At 31.5% G+C, this 20,055-nt stretch overlaps 1 long non-coding RNA gene across 2 annotated transcripts in view; it reads right to left on the bottom strand.

The window, feature by feature from the left end:
- The window catches only part of LOC143236403 (uncharacterized), an 81,925-nt gene that overhangs the window by 40,191 nt on the left and 21,679 nt on the right, over positions 1 to 20,055 (bottom strand). Inside the window, exon 3 of one of the 2 annotated variants that reach the window (XR_013019548.1) lies at positions 13,250 to 13,582. The exons of the other annotated variant lie outside the window; for it this stretch is intronic. This is a non-coding gene — a long non-coding RNA (uncharacterized LOC143236403). Of the gene's footprint in view, positions 1 to 13,249; positions 13,583 to 20,055 lie in introns of those variants that run through there. 2 annotated transcript variants of the gene reach the window in all.

Raw genomic sequence — 20,055 nt, 5'->3', positions numbered from 1 at the left:
AAAGCTAGATAACTACTAGTACCTTAACCACTTGGGCTTGCTAGGCCCAGGATCAATGTAATGCTTATGATTGTATTACAAATAGACGCTAACATTGTGAGTACAGCATTTTAAGATTTTCCAGTGATGAATTATTTCTTAAATGAGATATTTCACCAGGTTCAAGATTGGATGCTATGAATTGTGCGCGACGAAGGGGGATGTCAATATCCCTGAACACTCCAGTTTGGAAGTTCATCTTCCTGTAAAGCTAAACGTCTGTCACGAAATTTTTCTTTTTATTCTATGAATTTAGCATTACCAATGTATTTTTTATCAAAGCTCGTAAGGATTTTGGTTCCCTGTGAAATAACATTATGTTATTTATTTATAGCACTAAAATCTGTATTTAGATTCTCCTTGGTTGAAATAATGCAAATAACTCATTGTGTAGTTTTGTGCTAGAACATTCAACTAACAGCCGAATTCCTGCTATATTCTTATTTATACAGGTAAAGAAGTCTCTTTTACATGAAAAGCACTGCAGAATAACAACAAAACAATCATCACTTCTTTTTTCTATTCCAATCATATGAACAAAACATTTCCCAATTTTATCTGTAGTTTAATGTCACGCAGAAATTCTTCAAACGCATGTAATTTGCAAGTTGTTCAAACCATAAAACAACGAAACAAAATTACATGTTATCCATTTACTATATCATTAGTCATTCATGCCACTTCATACTTGACAACTTTAAGTGCAGGTAGATGATCTGAATTATCCTTTGGTGGAAAAAAATAGCATAAGTCACCATATCGTAAAGAGGAAGCGGCCTAGATTGAAAATCTCGGAGGTACCCTTTAAGGTAATATACTTCAAGTACAGGTGAGATGTGGTAGATATTACAGTCATAATATTCAGAATCTGAATATATATTCAGATATATATATATCATTTTGAATATATATAAATATTTCACTGTTTACTTTTCGAGTTTCTTCGAACTCACCATCGTAATTTCATTACTATTTCTTATTATGATATGGTAAAAATCACACAGTGAGCGTTACTGTACAATAATATAGGTGGGAAAAAAGTGATGAAATAGCATAATGTTCTACCATTGACTATTTATTCGATTTGAAAATTATGAATTTCCTACAGATCTTTTTAAATTTTCTTTTATTCAGCAAAAATTATAACATCAAAATATCGTATAATAAGTAAAAGAAAACAAATTCCACACAATCAGGTTGCTATTGATTTTTACCCAAAGTGCTGATTCGTAGAAAGTTATAACGTTGTTTTTAATTTTTATTATGCCCTCCTTTTCTTAAGTATTCGTAAAATGCAAATTGAGAGTAATAGATTAAAAAAGCATTTGCCTGGTTTTTTATTAAACTTAAAATGACTTGTATTTCATGAGAAGGTGTGTTAAGAACATTATTTATAAACAGAAATATTTTAGTTGAATAATGCATTAATGTCGTAATTAAACATCAGTCAAATTCCTGGTATTAATCGAAGATTCTAAATTAACATAGATTATATTATTTTTTTTAAGTATTAGAATGAACTATCTTGTTCTAACATCCTACTACATATCTTTAATAAACATTTTGGTCGTCAATCTTCTATATATGTGCTTGTGTTAAAAGTTGGGACGAATGTGGTTCGGTGATTCTGAAGCTCCTTGGTTCCATTTTCTTCGACCACAAAAATAAAGAAAAATCATACGACCCATTTTAGGAGCGTGAATAAGCTATAAAAGTGGCAGTCAAATTTCATTATTCGGTCTATCAAGGGTAGTTTAAGCGTTAGCCATGGGTGATGTTTACTAGCTGCTTTTTTCTTATCTGTCTCTTCGAAATTAAGGACGGCTTTATGCAGATAGTCCTTGTGTAGATTTGTGCAAAATTCACCAGACTAAAAAAGTTCAGACGAAATTTTAGAAATGTTACCTTTGCGCTTTCTTTTGAGTTGAAAGCACTTTATAATTTTTTACCATACTAGCAAATTGTGGCTAAGCTCTGAAAGAAATGTAAGTTTTATTTTCATTTGTTTTATTATACACGAGCAATGTTTTACATAAATGTCAGTAAAATATTAGACTTGGTATACTCCCATTAGACTTGTACGTAAACAAGTACAAAAGATTCTTCTAGAAATATTTTGGAAATTTCTTAAGGAGGAACATAGAGTTGTCAATAATTTTTAAGCTAGATCTATAAAAAATATTAAAGCAATCTTTAAAAATCGAGGACAGGAACACTAAATATTCTTGGAATAATGTATACTTTCAAATGAATGGTTAGGGGTTACATTTTAGCTATATTTCGAAAATGTATTCTAAGTTAATGAGCAAAGTATGATCAGTCAAACATAATATACGCTACGTTATATAAATTTTCACCTTATGTGAATTTATCAAAATATTTTCCTCTACGTTGATTGTTTATTATGTCAAATAACATATATTAAACTATCATATGTTATTTGCACAAAACATGAATGCTCTTACTGTAAAATACAGGTTTGATTTTTTCATTTGATAACTATAAATAAAATCGTATCAATCACTTCCAACTAGAATAACATATTCTATAAAATTTTGAGTTTGATATTAATGTTTTAACAGTTATATTGATTAGCTTGTGTCGCTAAAAATAAGTGATCGTTTTAGATATTAATTAGAATTTCAAATATGTCTGGAACTGTAGACAATAGCCCACCGACATTCTTCATTACTTATTGTATTCCCTATTTTGCAACAAAATGCTTAAAAGAACCTCAGCTCGACGACCTATTGCTAGAATTTTATGTAATTATATTCTGGGAAGCTAAATAAAAGTAACATGGGGTTTTTAATTAATGCGCAAACTGATTTCAAAGACATTAAAAGCGTAAACTTGTGTTTTTCTTTAAATATTCAAACCTCCATTCAGTGATTGTTCCAGAAAATAAAAATTGGCCACTGAAAGTTTTGTTTATATATGCAATAATAATTTCTAGAGTAAAAACACTAAAATAACTACTTCAAAAAACCCTGGTTGACTTTGTGAGTTCATTATAATTTATAAAAATAGTCTTTTGTCTAGTGATAGCTAATACACGGGTGTTTATCTAACAATTACCACTAACGGAGAGATAAACGAAAACTTAATAGTTGTTCTAGAAAACATAATTCTGAGTCTCTAGCAGAAAAAAAAAATTAATAGGTTCATTTCACTCTTACAATAAACACAAGTAATATTCCTTCATCTGGAGAGCGATATATTAAGCAACTATCTTACAAGATTATTTATTATTTGCTACAATAAAAACTATACCTTTGATTTCGTCTCAACTATAATTGCGTAAAATAACGATACTGACAGATTTTACCAACCAGCCTTTCAATTTTTTTGTACTCCTTCTCAGTTGTAATTCAACTGTACTTCACAAAAGCTGTTTCAAACTGCAATTTGTGTTTCGTTGTATCAGCCAGCAGTTGATAGATTTTCAACAGTAGAAATCATATGTGTAGAGAAGTCATGTAATTGCACTAATTCTTACTGTGATCATGATACTGTCATGTAATTATGCATACACTCACTTTAATTATGCTTATGAAATTAGTGTTTCAACTTTACCGTACTAAATAATTTATAAAGTTTGTATCTTACTAAATTTATTAATTTCTGAAAGGCTCAAGTTGTATATAATATTTATTACATTAACTTATTTGTATACTAACAATTTATTAAGGACTGATTGGTCTTTTAACATAAGAATAAATTGCGTGACTAGTTTTGGGTATTTAAAAATAATAAGAAGGCGTTTATAGGAATACAGAAAGGTATAAATTCACCGGTATATTTGCTTTTCGAGAAAATAAAAAGAAATACTTACCTTGACAAAATAATTTTGATTCTTTTGTGCAAGAAAGGAAATTATAACAGTTTTCCTAATCAAAATTAGTTAATCAGTAAAATATTTTATAGAAAAACTAATTAATCGCATTCCAATTTTTGCTATTATAATACGAAATGAGCTAAGTTTTTGTGTTCACAAAACCACTTAAATATATACAAATAAAATATAAAATGGTTTGTGTTCATTTGAGTAATATTTCTGTACTTACATTTAAAAGATTTGTACAGTATTTTACCAATTAAGTTAAATAGAATTCTATCTTTATCAATGAGCAGCTTGTTGATTAATACTTCTCCACAAGATAGAAATAAACAGCGAAACTGCATTATCATGGAGCTGTCGTGTTTCTAAATCTATTTCAATGATGCCGAATGATTTGGTAAGATCTATAAAAGCTAATGTTTCTGCTGTCGTGGTATTTATATGTTACGAATTAGTAAACAGATACGCTTCTCTACATCATCTTATTACATTTTTTTTATTCAAACATTTTCGATTTAAATAAATCACACAGAACATATAAGTTAATTATAAAGAAATTCCCGCATGTACAAATATTTAATTTAGGCGAACAAAATGTTCTGAAAGACATGTTGGATATTGTATGTTCTATTCGAAAGAGTTTAGCCATGATATAATGGCTTTCAATATCAATTTTTACTGCTTAACTAAATAAGCTGCCTTACAAATATAACCAATGTTTACTTTTCTTATTTGTCTTTTGTTATTATTTTGTTTATCACAATGAACAAAAATACCAACCGCAGAAATGGGAAGAACATTTATGTCAAATGAATATGCATCTTCATTCATTCTTATTTGTGTGTGTGTTTATGTCAAATGAATATGCATCTTCATTCATTCTTATTTGTGTGTGTGTATGACTTGATAAAACCTTTTATCTCTGTTTTTAGCTGACGGCACTGAGAGTTTCAGGGAAACAGTGTGAGTGTAAAAAAATGAACTTTCACGATTAAATTACAGCCTAACTTTTGAATTTATCGGGCATGTTATTGACAATATTTTTTATAATTTAGGTTATTGTTGTTTCATTAAAAATGTCAATAACATGTTTAAAGGCAATCCACGCATACATGCTTCTTTTTCAACGTTTTTCGTTGCCATTTCGAACTGCTCATCCAAAGTAAATTTCCTAATCCGAGGTACAACAAAATTTCACCACAAATTGAATATGTTTGGGTCATTTACAAAACCTTTTATTGCCGTAGCTACGAATAACTAATCTTGAAAACAAAAGCATTATGTCAAAATGCATGCATAAACAAATACTATGCAGATATGACTTACCATTCTGTTACCGTTTATATACCGGCGGTACGTTTCTCGTGGGCTTCAGAACGTTTGCTAAGACTTACACTTCATGACTGGTGTAGGGAGATCTATAGCCAGTGGTTATCAACATTTTAAACATTGCAAAATGTGCTCAATTCCAATGAAAATTATTCACATTACACATGACGTTTTGTAAACAACATTATACGTGATGCGAATGTGATGGATATCCTTTATGGATTCAGCGTACAGGAATTACGGTACAAGAAGTAAAAATTTCAGATAATAAAGCCATCGCAGACCTGTGTAATTTAAATAAGATGCGTGCCGGTGTAAAGATATGCAAGGATCACGAACACTGAGCAGACGAGATAAGCATCTACTATGACAAGTTTTGAAATATCCTGTACTTTGTACAAACTATCTTTGGTAAAACCTATGATTCTCGACACACGTAATTCTCAATATATAATCCTTTTAAATGTAGCCTTCCTTTATAACCGCGCTCAATAAACACGTTTCACACACAAAACAATCTAGCATTGCTAAGCTTAAGAAGAATCAATTATGTGAATCTTAATACTCAATTATTATGGCTTTATTAAGCTTCTACTCAATAAGAACATTAGTCTTCTTTCACGTGTTATCTCAGCCAACAGCACATGCTGTTTCTTTTGATGTCTTTTAGAATATAAAAATAATCGAGATTAGCCAATGTTACACGAGCAAATACTGACTACAATGGTATATTTAAGCTTCCAATGAATCTGATAGTCGAAGAAGTTACCAAAAGCCAGATGTGGGTTTAATGTTATTTTGTCGACTTTATTATATTTTACCACTTAGTATAACTATTCATTCTGTGAAACCGTAATATGAGCATTCATGCTATGAAAATATAACAAAAGTAAAAATTAGAAGGAGCTATTAATAATTTTATCACAGTAGCTTGGAATAATTAACTATAAATGCTGTTAATTAATAAATGCTATTGTAATAATATATGGTGGTGAAATATGTTGTAATTATCAGTAAATAAACGATCATGAACCCCCAAAGATCTTTTAAAGTAGTTTTATTTGTTGAATGCTTCGGATTTACGCTCTTATCAGGAGCATAACATTTCTGTAATAGGCTCCAACATTCAAACTAAGATAATACTAAAAAAAAGCAATTTCTAGCAAATTTCAAAGCACCTAAAATACGAAAACTCAATGGATTGGAGCCATTTTGTAAAAATGTTACATTTAAACCATACGTTTCAGAATGTGTTCTAATCAATATTTTGAGTATTTGATTATTTCTCTTTTGCAGTTTGTTTCAATGAAAAACTTTTCATTTATCCAACCAATTATATTTTCCTTTGACTCTCCTATAAATCTACCTTATTGCAAAAGAACAAATAGTATTTGTTTTGATTTCCTAAGTATATTTTTACTCTTATAATTTAGGTTGCTCGCAGAAGGTATACCAACTACCAAAATTATAAGTTTCTTTAAATATGTCTTATTATCTAATCAACGTCAACCACTCAATTACATAGTTTCGTTTAGTCTGCTGTGGTTTCTTCATTCTCAGAATGGTGTATGTTTATAAGAAGAGAAACTTTAATACTTGTCAGAACTGTACTTAGTAGAAAACTCTGCTAACTCAACAACTGTAGGTTTAATGTTGATGTGCCGCACTTTCCCTACTCTCATAATAGTGTCCTATCCTAGAAAACTATGTAACTTCACACCTGGCCCGGCATGGCCAGGTGGTTCAAGGCACTCGACTCGTAAACTGAAAGTCACGATTTCTAATTCCTGTCACACCAAACATTATCGTCCTTCAGCAGTGGGGGCGTTATAATGTTACAGTCAATCCAACAATTCGTTGGTAAAAGAGTAGCCGAAGAGTTGGTGGTGGGTGTTGATTACTAGCTGCGTCTTCTCTAGTCTCACACTGCTATATTAAGGACGGCTAGCGCAAATAGCCTTCGTATAGTTTTGCGTGAAATTCAAAACAAACAAACTCCACACCTGTAAAAGTACTTCTGATATACCACAATTTCTTTAAGTTATTTCAAAGACTTTTCGCAATTTAAATAGGTTGTAAGAGCGTCAAATATAACGTTATGAACCCAAAAAGTATTGTAAGCGTTTGTATTATTTAAATGGTGACTAAATTGTAAATCTTAAAATTGTGATTAAAATAAATAAATGGTTCTTTATTTCGTCTTACTTACACTGAACTATTTGTATTCATGTTGTCAAAATTTTTTATCATTTTGATCTATTTTTCCTAACTAATTGTGTCCAGTCACTAGCTCTTTCCATTTCTATTTTACCTTTGTTTCACTCTCTTATATTTTTGGCTTAAGTTTTACATTTTTTCTGTTTATTGTTATTTATTATCGGTTTTGTTTTCGATTTCTAGCATTTCGTGGTTTATTAAGCTATCGCTGTTTTCGTCTTCGACTTTCGTTAACTTGTGTTAATCTTAGTCACAAATCGTAAGTTGTTCTTACTAATCATATTGTTTTTCATGACTATGTAAGGCTTTCCAGATCTATGAAGTTGATTTGTTTCACTTTCTCTTGTTATAAAAGCTTTCGATTACCTTATAGTAAACAGTTACTAATTATTTAGTTGCTCTGCATGTTCTAATCCGCTTGGTTCGTATTAACTAATGATGAACTATGGAAGATCAAAGGTAAGAATTCCGTTTACAAAGCATGGTTTTGAAAGGGATACGAAGAATAAGTAATAGATAAATATTATCTGAGCCAGTGTTTTATTCTTTAGTAACTACTGTCGTTGTTGATATACTACTATAACATTTTTTAAAACGTAATGTATTCCTACTTTGAGATTACGTTAATAAAACAGGAATATTTTTCATTTTCAAATAAGATTTGTTTTCAGTTAGTTTTATTGCTCCAACCTTAAAACTTGTATACTTACCCCAGTTACATCAATTCATAATATTGGAGGATCATAATATGTTTGTATTAGAATAATAGAATAATATTTTATGTTTAATTTTGTTTATACTAGTATGTTTTATCATTATATATCTTAAATTTAACACATTAAGAGTTATTATAGCAACTTGTATCTATTTCGTGACTATCTTGTACACTATTATTATTTAGTAGTTTTAATTTTAATGGAGAGCTTCTGCCTGTTTCTATAGTGATACATCATTTAAACTTCTTTATTAAGGTATTATTAAGATGGACGTTTATATTGTTAACTGTCTAAAACATTATTTTTTGGTTAGCGAGTTCCAGTGATAAACTTCCTCTTTTAACTCCCGATTTATTTATTTTATGTGCAAATAGTTGTTCTCAAACTATTATAGATACAAGTGAAATATTTCTAGCTCAGCATACAAACGGTATTCAATTCAGTGTATCATCTTCATAGGAGAATACTATATCCTCAAATAAAGAAAATGTGAAATCCTAACTGTTAGGATAAACACTGTAATATTAACATAGTTCGGGTAAACTGAATTAAATATCTTGGAGTTATTTATGATAGAACAATAAATTTGAAATGGCATGAAATTTTGTGAGTTAAAAAAGGGAATGTAATTAAATATGTTTATAAAGAATGGTTGTAATGTATAGGAGATTTTAGAATTTACAAATATACATTAGAACAATATTTAAATTGTTTATATTAATTAGCTACAATATAATTTAAAGCAATTGTTGTTATATAAGTTTCTGTTTTAATATGAGCAGCTAATTTTCCTTATCAAAGTCTATTAAAAGACTGCAAGATAAGTATCGATTCCTATAGTTAATGTTGTTCTTAACTAAAAATTATTAAAACATCAAAATTCAGTTTCAGTTTATGCATTGAAATAAAATGTAAACCTTATAATGTTGAATAGCCTTCAATCATTTTGTAGTTTATATTGTTATAATTTTAATTAGATAATTTGTTATTTTTATTTACTACTTCTTTGAAATATAGTTTATTTAAAATTCTATGTTATATAATTTCAATCAATATTAGGTTTTAGAAGAGAGGATTTTCCAATAATATATTTTCCATCCATCCGTATTTTCATTGTTATGATAATGTTAAAATTTTATATTATTTTTATATTTTGTTATAAATCTCATGCCTTTTATTAATTTTTTGTTTTAATTGGGTTACAGAATATTAGTGTATAATTTTATATCTAATTTCATGTTATTTCGATGGAGTTATTTATTTTGTAGTTATTTAAAATGAATCTTTCAGTAATTGTTTGTTTGTTTGTTTTGAATTTCGCGCAAAGCTACTCGAGGGCTATCTGCGCTAGCCGTCCCTAATTTAGCAGTGTAAGACTAGAGGGAAGGCAGCTAGTCATCATTACACACCGCCAACTCTTGGGCAACTCTTTTATCAACGAATAGTGGGATTAACCGTCACGTTATAACGCCCCCACGGCTGAAAGGGCGAGCATGTTTGGTACGACCGGAATTCGAACTCGCGACCCTTGGATTACGAGTCGAACGCCTTAACACGCTTGTCCGTGCCAGGCCCATTTTTCAGTAATAGAATATGGTTTAATGATTTGTAATATCTTAGTCGATCTATAGTTTTATTATTTTGTTTGAATTATGGTTTTAAATGATTAGTATACAAGAAATATTTTAGCATCTAATTTTAAAATTAAGTGTGGTAGAAGTCTAGGTAGCCTAGAAATATATACTTCTCTTCCTTTGTAAATAAGTGTTTCTAAAAGTTTATTCTGGTCGTCATCATTCATTCTGTTCAGATTGCTGATGTCAAACCTGTGGTCTCGATTTTTTATTTTCCTTAATTTTTAATGGTAAACTACTCTTCTATGGAAGCTATGATGTCGGTTACCGGAATGTTTCCACTACCGAAATTATAACTTTTTTCAGTGTTTGTTGAATATAGAAAATTTGAATTTTTGTTAGCTTGTAGTAAAATGATTCTAATTCTTCTCCTATTTTTTGATTAAGTTTTTTTTTAATTATTTTGTGCTCTGCTATGCTTTTTTGAAATCTTGTGGAATGTAATGCATACACTGAAGAAATAGTTCTAACAATATAACATAAAAACATAATTATATTGGCATATCATCTTTGTGTAAACGTAACCTCAAATCTGATGTAAAATAAATATTACAAATAGGAATATTAACAAAAACACCCTCAAACCCTGAGCAATAACACTCACTAGTGGAAAAAATCCAATCCAAAAGCAATATACCTACTAAAACCAATGATTGAATTGCCCCAGTATCATATATAATACGTACTGGTGTGGGATTAGCAATGTCATTTATCACATACGCAAAATCAACTGACACAACAGGTCTAAATTCCTCTAAGTAGCCAAATCAACGCATCGGATGATCCGATGACGCTCTATCCATATGAAGATACAAATGCACTGGGTATTGCTTCCTTTTCTTTTTGTTTCCAAACGGCAACTATTGGATTAACATGGCACTGCGTATTGTCTTTTTTTATTTTTGTTTTTCAAATGACAACAATTGGAATAACATAGCAAATTTTTTTACAAAACTGGACAAAAAGCCTTGATGATTTTTTGAAGTCTTATCCCGACTGTATAATAGCTTCGATAGCTAGATTTTTTAAAAGAATCCTGAACTTTATTTGATTGAGCAGACACAGTTTTTGTTGAAATGGTAGGGATTTATTTTTATGAAAAGTGGTTTTATGTGTTAAAATGTGATCATCGGAGAAGGCAGCTGCTTCCTGTAGTGTTTCAACTTTCTTTCATCCAAGTGAGTTTGAGATCGTCCCTTGTACAATGTTCAAGTTATTCAATTAGACATAATTGTCTTAGTTAGTCGTAACTGTTACCAACATGCATAGAATTACACCATCGATCAAAAATAAGTTTAAGTTGAGTGTAATTTCCATTTCTTTCAGCCTAATTTTTTCTGGGCTTTGAAACTAGTGTTTTCGATCTCTAGTTGTTTACCTTCTATTTTACTTTTAATAAGGGCTTGCTCTTTTTTGTCTTCGATACGGACTTCTTCTTTTTCACTTTGACAATATCTTGTTCAGCCTCGAAACGTTTATTTCCTCTTTCACCTTCGATGCGGGCTTGCATTGTTTGAATTTTAACAAAACTATTAACTGATCTTTATCACTCAACTTTAATTGGCTAGTAGAGACACAAGAGTATTCCTCAAACGCTTCCTGAGACAATAAATCATCTATTAATATTTCAGTAATACGCTTTTAATTCATTTTTCCCATTGATTTATTAACGTCTATTTCTAAAAATTTCACAATTTCAAGAAAATCACTTTTGTTATATCTTTCAAGTTGTTCGAGGGCGAGTAATTCTACAAAACCTTGATAATCAGATATGATAAAATTTTGTTGACACTGATAATTATAAACTGAATCATGATATGAATTTTACTTTACAAAAATATTTTGTATCTGATTCAGTTCTGTGACTCGATCCCACAATATTACGTTATGTATTATAATTTATCTTGGTTAAGTCTCCAATGTAATACGTTATGCATTACGATTTCAAATAGCAGAAATTTTAATGTCGGAGTTAATTGAATAAAGATATTTATTAAATTTAAGATGTTTGCCAGCAATATTGATAAACATTTTTATTTTTTAACACAAATGTATTTTAGTATACATAGACAATAATGCAATTTATAATAATAATTTATACAAAAATGATTTATATAAAAAATATGAACTTGCAAACATGAGTCTTCCGTCTTGTCTGGAAGTGAATATTTTATCCACAGTTCACGATGAGTAAATTATGTTTGAGTTTATATCAGTACAGTACGCTTAACGGGTTGCTAGCTATCCTTTCACACGGGCCCAGCATGGCCAAGCGTGTTACGGCGTGCGACTCGTAATCTGAGGGTCGCGAGTTCGCATCCCCGTCGCGCCAAACATGCTCGCCCTTTCAGCCGTGGGTGCGTTATAATGTGACGGTCAATCCCATTATTCGTTGGTAAAAGAGTAGCACAAGAGTTGACGGTGGGTGGTGATGACTAGCTGCCTTCCCTCTAGTCTTACACTGCTAAATTAGGGACGGCTAGCACAGATAGCCCTCGAGTAGCTTTGTGCGAAATTCCGAAAATAAACAAACCCTTCAAACGTGAGTGTTTTCATGGACGTTGTGCAATCTATTCGTAGAAATACTAACGTCCAAAGACAGTTCTCTGAAATCTATAAAAGTGTCTGGTCAAATATTTGTAGTTTTTCCGATTAATAAGCATTTACCATAGTTAGTTTGCGAGTTTTATAGCATACTAAATGTAGCAAACCGACAATTATAAACTGTCTCTCCACAGTGCGTTGGTTACTTTTTTATAAAGTTGAGAGGAGATGTTATAGAAATTTCAGCTAAGGAAACAATATTGGTATTTTACATTAGCACATAGTACTTTGTTAATTCTCACACTCTAAATGTTCTACAAATTTAGTGAATAAGCAGTACAGATTTAAAAATATAAGTAACATGTATATCTAAATATATCAGAATAAATGTATATCAATAAATTTATCACACTATCCAACATCACTCTACTCAAAACATATATCCTGCAGAATGCAGCTTCGAAAATCATGAATATAGTAAACTCTGTCAGTTTAATAATATTTAACAAAAGTGGTACCAAACTGAAGCTTATGTGATGTATTTTAATACCGTATGACAGTATTATTAATTTGATTAGTCTGGCATTGTGATGAAATACGCTGAACATTTTATATATTTTTTAAAGTTACGTCCTAACACTATTTATAATATTTCATTGTTTGAGGTTCTATCTGGTAGAAAAATACAACTATATTTAGTTGTATCTGATGTGTTATTATCTCCTGAGTCCAACAAAAATGGTTGTGAAATAATTAATCTGTTTTGACATGTTACTACATATGGATATATATATATACATGCACACAATATATATATATATGACATATATTTTACCCAAAGTTGCTAAATCTACAATAATATCATCAGTTCTATATGTACACTTCTGTTTTTATGAAGAAAAAAATGCAAGCTTAATAACATATTTTATTATTCCTTACTCAAAGACAAACAAGTGCAAAAAGCTATTTATATATCATCATTGTCAGAGTCCATAATCAAATCATTTGCATTATCACATTTCTTTCCATTACATGAGTAGAGTTCTGTACACTGGAGGCTCGAAGCACGACAAAAGCAGCTTTGTACACCAGTGCATTCATTGTAAGAGCAGAGGCGTGTTAGGTCCTCGATATTTACTGGCGCTGCATCTTTTGAATAGAATACCGACTTCAACAAGCCACTCTTTTCACATTATCTTTTGATCGGTTTAGTTGTTTGTTGTCTTATAGCTCAAAGCAACATGGCTGTCTGCATCAAACAACTGCGAGAAACATAAGAATAAAAGGTAAAACTTTATAAAAAGCAAATAGATGTAAGTTTAAAACTAAAAAAATGTCCAAAAATCTCAAATAGGTGTAAAAAGGCCAATGGTCCGGTAAATAGCTGAAAACACAATGATGTTTAACAATTTCCCTATCGTCAATGACATCACTCAACATTTGGAAGTAAAACCACAGAAAGTACATGTCTAAAATGGTGCTTCCACTCAGAGTGATAATGAAGCACGATAGTAAAAACTCAGCTATTGTAACTTGATCATCAAAAAGGCTTCACATCGATGTATTGTGGTCAGATAAAAGAAAAAGCGGAGTTAAAAACTGTCGCTAATACATAGTCTAGCGAAGACAGCTTCCTATTTGTGATTTTTACAAAAACTAAACAGCCAAAATAAAAGTGGGTTTAATCTTGGTATGCTTGTTATGAAGCTGCTCTCTCAAATCGACTGCTAACTGGCGCTAATCCATGCTCTGATCACACGACTATAGTTAATAAATGGAACGAGCAAGTTTGTGACAGTACCAGAAAATGTGCTTAGTTATGGCATGGGTTATTTCTTCTCACGAATACCGACATGGCCAGATATACAGAAATGCCAATCTGCCAGGTATCCAGCAAAACGGGATAGAAATTGGAGATGGAGAAATAAGAGAACTTATATTACATTTTTCCAGGGTCAGTAGAAAGCCAAGAGATTCAGTGTAAATAGTAAAGTTATTATAATGCTTAGCTTTTATGTAATTCAGAGCAAGAGAAGTGGTATACAACTAATAATTAAAGATAGAAACTGTAAAGTGTATCATGTAGGGAATCACAATAAAAGATGGCAGTTGATGTTATTTGTAATTAAACAAAAAGCTACACAATGGGCAATATGCGCTCGACCCGTCATGGGTAGATTCTAGTGTTGTAAGTCTGCAGACTCATCGCTCTGCCACAGGAAGGCCCACAGAATTATCTGATTTCTAACTATCAAAAAACTGGAATCGAAAAATAGATTAAAGATATTTCACAAAGAAAACATGGTATTACCAATTGGTAGTATTTGGCTCCCTCATTTGACTTTTCAAAAGGTAACAGGTGGTGATGATAACGAGCCATGGCAAGATGGGCTGATCGTTTGAGTCAACAACATCACCCGATGACACAATTCCATCAGCTGTGCCTGGATATAAAGGCCAAAAGAAGGAATAGCAGACTGTATATTCTGAAAGAGCATAGCTCACTGAGGAAGAAAAACGCAATCCCTAGGTGGAATCCTGTGGCAAGAATTCAAGCTTGGTAGAACATTGTAAAAATATTTCAAAGAATGGAGGTGTGATGGAGTTTCATGGAACTTAGTGTTTTGGCTCTAGACTGGCGAAGTGTGGAAGGCCCCAGTAGAGAGTTGAAGTCCTAGATGATAAGCAGGATCCAACAATGTCTAGGAAGGGGGCCTGACAGAACCATAAACCAGAGATCCATAGTTCAACTTAAAAAGTATAAGGATACAATAGATTTTCCACACAGAACATCAATCCATTACTCAAGAGGTGGAAGAGAAGACACAGAAGATGTTCAGTGTCCGTGTACACATGAGACAAAAATGCTTGATGTAACAAAAGAAATAGCTTATGCTAAAACATAAGTCCCAAGAACTTTGCCTAAAGAACTACTGGAAAACCTCACTGATATGGAGATCACGTGAGGACTGTAAACCCTGTTGAAGGCAAAAATGAATGCAAATGCTTTTTGTAGAAATAAAATGTTAATACATTTGCTATGGTCCATTTCAACAGTTGAATAAAGGCATACTCAAGTTGCTACTCAATAAACCGTATGTTTAATGACTGACAAAAAAGTAAAAATTGTTGACATAGAGACCATTTGCAATTATTGGAGGAAGTTGTTTAGTGACAACACTTAAGACACAGCCTGAGATGATCCAAATTCCTGTGTGAATGAATAGATTTGGAATCACCTGTCAAGTGAAAAATTACGAATAATAGTGGTTGATGGACACACAGAATGCTTTACCTTGACATAGTATGACAAGTCTCGTCAAGATAAAAAAACAAATGTAAGATATTTTCTTTAGGAAAGCTTCAATAATCAATGTTTCAAGTCAAATAAAATGAAACACTGTGGATCACTCTTAGTGAAATGCACATTGGATAGGCAACTAGAGGTTGTTTGATTGAAGGAACCAAACAACACGAGAATTAACTATCCTCTCTAAAACCTTATAAAGACAGTTATTGAAAACAATTGGTTGATAATTAAAAGAAATCTAAGGACCCTTCTCAGCTTAGAAAAAGTAGGACAGTAGCCTTGCACCAAGCATCAAATAACTATTTTCCTGTCAAATCCAATTGAAAATAATCAGAATAAAAGAGACATGAGAGACATGGTGCATCATCTCAATGGGAATGCCATTGAGTCTGACTAATGTATTGGCAGAACAATGAAGAGTAAGCCTAAGTTTCATCAGAGTAAAAGGAGCGATTAAAGTATTAGAGATTATTAGCCCGAAAAAAAGGAACTGCTCCAGCCAAGACTTGATGGCCAATAAAGAGCAGAGGAGAAAACATAAACCTTGTATAAGTTGACATGAAACGTTGGCTGTTAAGCATGATCATATAAAATATATCCTACATTAATCTTCACATCTATACAAATTTTGTGAAGATATCACAATAGTTATTGCTGGTTTCGTGATTTAGGACGCAAATTTTTGGATGACTTTTTTTCTCAATGGTAAAATTTAAATATCCATGTTTAATAACATGCATAATGTTAATATTTTACAACCAATTTTTGGACTTAGGAGATAATAATGCATCAGAACCTTAAACGATAAAATATTATAAGTATTGTTAGGGTGTAAATTTAAAAGAATATCTAGAAATGGTACGTTTCATTACAATTCCAGACTAATCATATGAATAATATAACTTAATCATACAGTATTGCAAACAATTAATTATATAAGGTTTATTTAGGTACCACTTTAGTAAAACATCACAAAAACTAAGTTATTACAAATTTCATGATTTTTAAAGCGGCATTCTGCAGCACGATTTTTTTATTTATGGTACCTACAAATATCCATGCATAAATACACGTGAAAATTGGTTATTTTTTACATAACCCTCTATTTCATACTTTTAATATACCAGTGCATTAAAAATTACGGTTGTATTTTGTTTTACCCTGATGAGGGATACCTCCAAATTTAGGATCCTTTACAGAATAGCTACGCACTGACGTTGTTTCATTTATAATGTTTTGAGAAACTTGAAATATCCAGTCCGTAAAAATGAAATAAACAAATCAAGAATGTTTAGTTTATTTTGTACTGCCCAGTTTTTATTTGAACTTCTTAACACATGGTACAATCATAAACTTTTGGTCTTGCAAAGCTAAAATTTAAGATTATATTCGTTGTTGTGGACATAAAAGATAGCCGAATGTAGCTTTGTTCTATAAAATTTCCCCAGTTATATAGTGGTATGTCTGCAGACTTACACTGCTAGAAATCGGGTTTTGATACCCATGGTGGGAAAAGTACAGATAGCTCATTTGATATTAAGCTCTTTGCTTAATTCCAAAAAAACAAACTATCCATGGAAACACCAAACAAACTAACTAAATTATGTAAGAGTTTCTGGAAATTCAAAACCAAGGTATTAACAAATTTTGATTTTCAGTTTTATACACATATGCTACTAGAATGTTTACGCTGTTCATATTATGTAAGGTAGAATAATACAATAATAAAGCTAGATAAGAATCATGGACACATGAATGTCTGAGTCACACGAGGGAAATCAAGTGTCTCAAAATCCAGATAAAAATTATTATATTAAATAAAACCTACTTCTGGTATTTGCCAGCTTGAAAACAAAAACAGTTGAAACTTTTTAATCTTATCACTGATTTTTAAAAAATCTCCAACTGATTAAAGAATAATATTTTTTTCAGTTTCTAATTCATACTTTTAACATATTCAGAACTTTAGAGAATCAGTATACATTGATCGTCAAAATAGACATAGAACTGTTCCTAAACTTATAATAGGATGCTAAGTAAAATATAAACAAAATACAGAAATTGCAAACCAAATATTTGTCGTAAATGTTCAATATCTTAAACCGTTGAGATATTACTGAAGCTAACCTACATACATTGTGAACTGTTAATGTGCCGCAAAGAGAAAACAAAGAAACGCATACTGATAAACCAGATTATTTATCAAGTTTAAGATAGTTGCATGCGCTCAAGTAGTCCAAATTCCCGGAGTAAATTTTCGAGCGTTTCATTAAGAATCACAATTTTACAGAACCAAATTACGGAAATATTCTAAATTTATAAAACATTTCACAGATATTAGGTTGTCTGGAAATAAAGTTCGGAAATCTCACAATGACATTTAAAAACTTAATATTGAGTAACTTATCGTTGGTTAGTTAGTTTAATCTAATGTATGTCGCTTACAAGATGTCTTAATTACTGCTGTGTCAACTCTACTCAGAGTACGTTTCGCAACCCCAAGGCAGCATGGACAAAAGGACTTTCGTCTGATTTTCCTCTACGACTTCAAACTTGGACGAAAAGCGACCGACACTACACGGAACGTTAACCAACCAGACATTCGGCCATGGATCTGTTACTGAACGTACAGTTCTGCGTTGGTTCCAAAGGTGATGAAAGTCTTGAAGACTACGAAGGTCATAGAAGGAAGTCATTCTTAGATGAAAACACATTAAAAAAAGCAGTTGAGACAGACTCGAAGCGTTCCCAATCATCTGAGTGCGATTGGAAAGATGAAAAAGTTGGATAAATGGGTTCAGCATGAGCTAACTAAAGATCAACAAAATCGGCTTTATGAGACCTGTCAAGGTGGCGCTCCAAAAATTAAGCAAACTGGGAATCGAGGTTCTACCTCATCTACTTTATTCCCCAGACCATTTTCCTACAGATTTTTATTTTTTCAAGCACTTTGATAACTTTTTGAACAATAAACACTTTCAAAACCAGACAGCTGCGAAAGAAGCTGTCAGGGAGTTCATTACCCATAAAACTCTGAACATTAGGGGCATAAACAGCATCGTTACACGTTGCCAAAAGTGTATTGAAGCAAACTGTGCTTACTTTGATTAAAGCATGTTTTACAACACTGGTTTATACTTTTCGAATATTCGCAGTTCAGAAACGAATTTTTTTTTCAGTACAATCTAATTTTTTTAATGTGAATTATATATTTTTTTATTGCAAGGATAAACTCAATTGTTACAAATTCCGATCAACGCTCATGCTTTATTTAAGAAATCTGAGTAGATATGTGCAGTGCAACTATTTATTTTTCAACTAAATGCATATGAATAAGATCCTATTAGAATCAACTTGTGTTTATATTAACGTATGCGTGTAATTTGTTTTTCAAATTCATTTATATTTGAAGTGCACCTTACTCGCGAAACAAATCATCACACAGCGTTGATGTTTAGATTCTTAATTTCCTTTTCTACACTGTGTGTCTGAAGTACGCTGGTAACTACAACAATTTATGGTGAAAAGATTCATGGAAGGTTATTATTTATTACTTCCCCTCTTGTCTTTTTTCAAAGTATCTGAATCTTACAAGTGAAATTGTCTGATATGCTTGGTACAGAAAAATTAACTGTAATTAGAAACAAATAATTCCATAACCATATTTTAAGTCAATATTAGCGCTCACCTTGTGTTGTTACCTGGCAATATGAGCTCACTACATGTTCAACTCTTATACTGAGCTGACAAGATCTTTTATCTAATGTAACTTTACAGTTCATTTGCAGAAATAAAGTTATTTTACATAACTTAATTTTTAGTTTTTAATTATAGTCATCACCACTCACCGCCAACTCTTGAGGTATTCTTTTACTAACGGATATTGGGATTGATCGATACATTATAACGCCCACAGCTGAAAGGGCGACCATGACTGGTGTAACTGGTATTCGAATCCGCGACCCTCGAATTACGAGTCGAGTGCCTTAACCAGCTGGCCATGCCAGGCAGTTTATAATAAAATATAAAACATAAGTATTGAGAAGATATCACTGATCTTCCTCCCAGTGACACAGCGGTATATCTGCAGACTTCCAACACTAGAAAGCAGATTTCTATACCTGTGGTGGGAAAAGCACAGATGGATCTTTTGTGTTGCATTGTGCTTAGGTACAAGGAAATTAGTGAACTATGTTTTTGAGAAAATATCAAAAACTAAAATAAATATGTATTTATTGGTCTTTCTTCCATATTCCTTTCCTCTAGTCTTACACTTCCAAATTAGGGACGGCTAGCGCAGATAGTCCTCGTGTAGCTTTGCGCAAAATTCAAAACAAACAAACATTGTATACTTAAATAGCATCAAGTTTCTTTTGTTCAAACTTATGTTTGTGTGTATATGTTTTTTCTTTTATAGCAGAGCCA

The sequence above is a fragment of the Tachypleus tridentatus genome, chromosome 2 (assembly GCF_004210375.1).
Source record: "Tachypleus tridentatus isolate NWPU-2018 chromosome 2, ASM421037v1, whole genome shotgun sequence".
Taxonomy (NCBI): Eukaryota; Metazoa; Arthropoda; class Merostomata; order Xiphosura; family Limulidae; genus Tachypleus; species Tachypleus tridentatus.
This window is presented reverse-complemented; position numbering and strand designations above follow the sequence as displayed.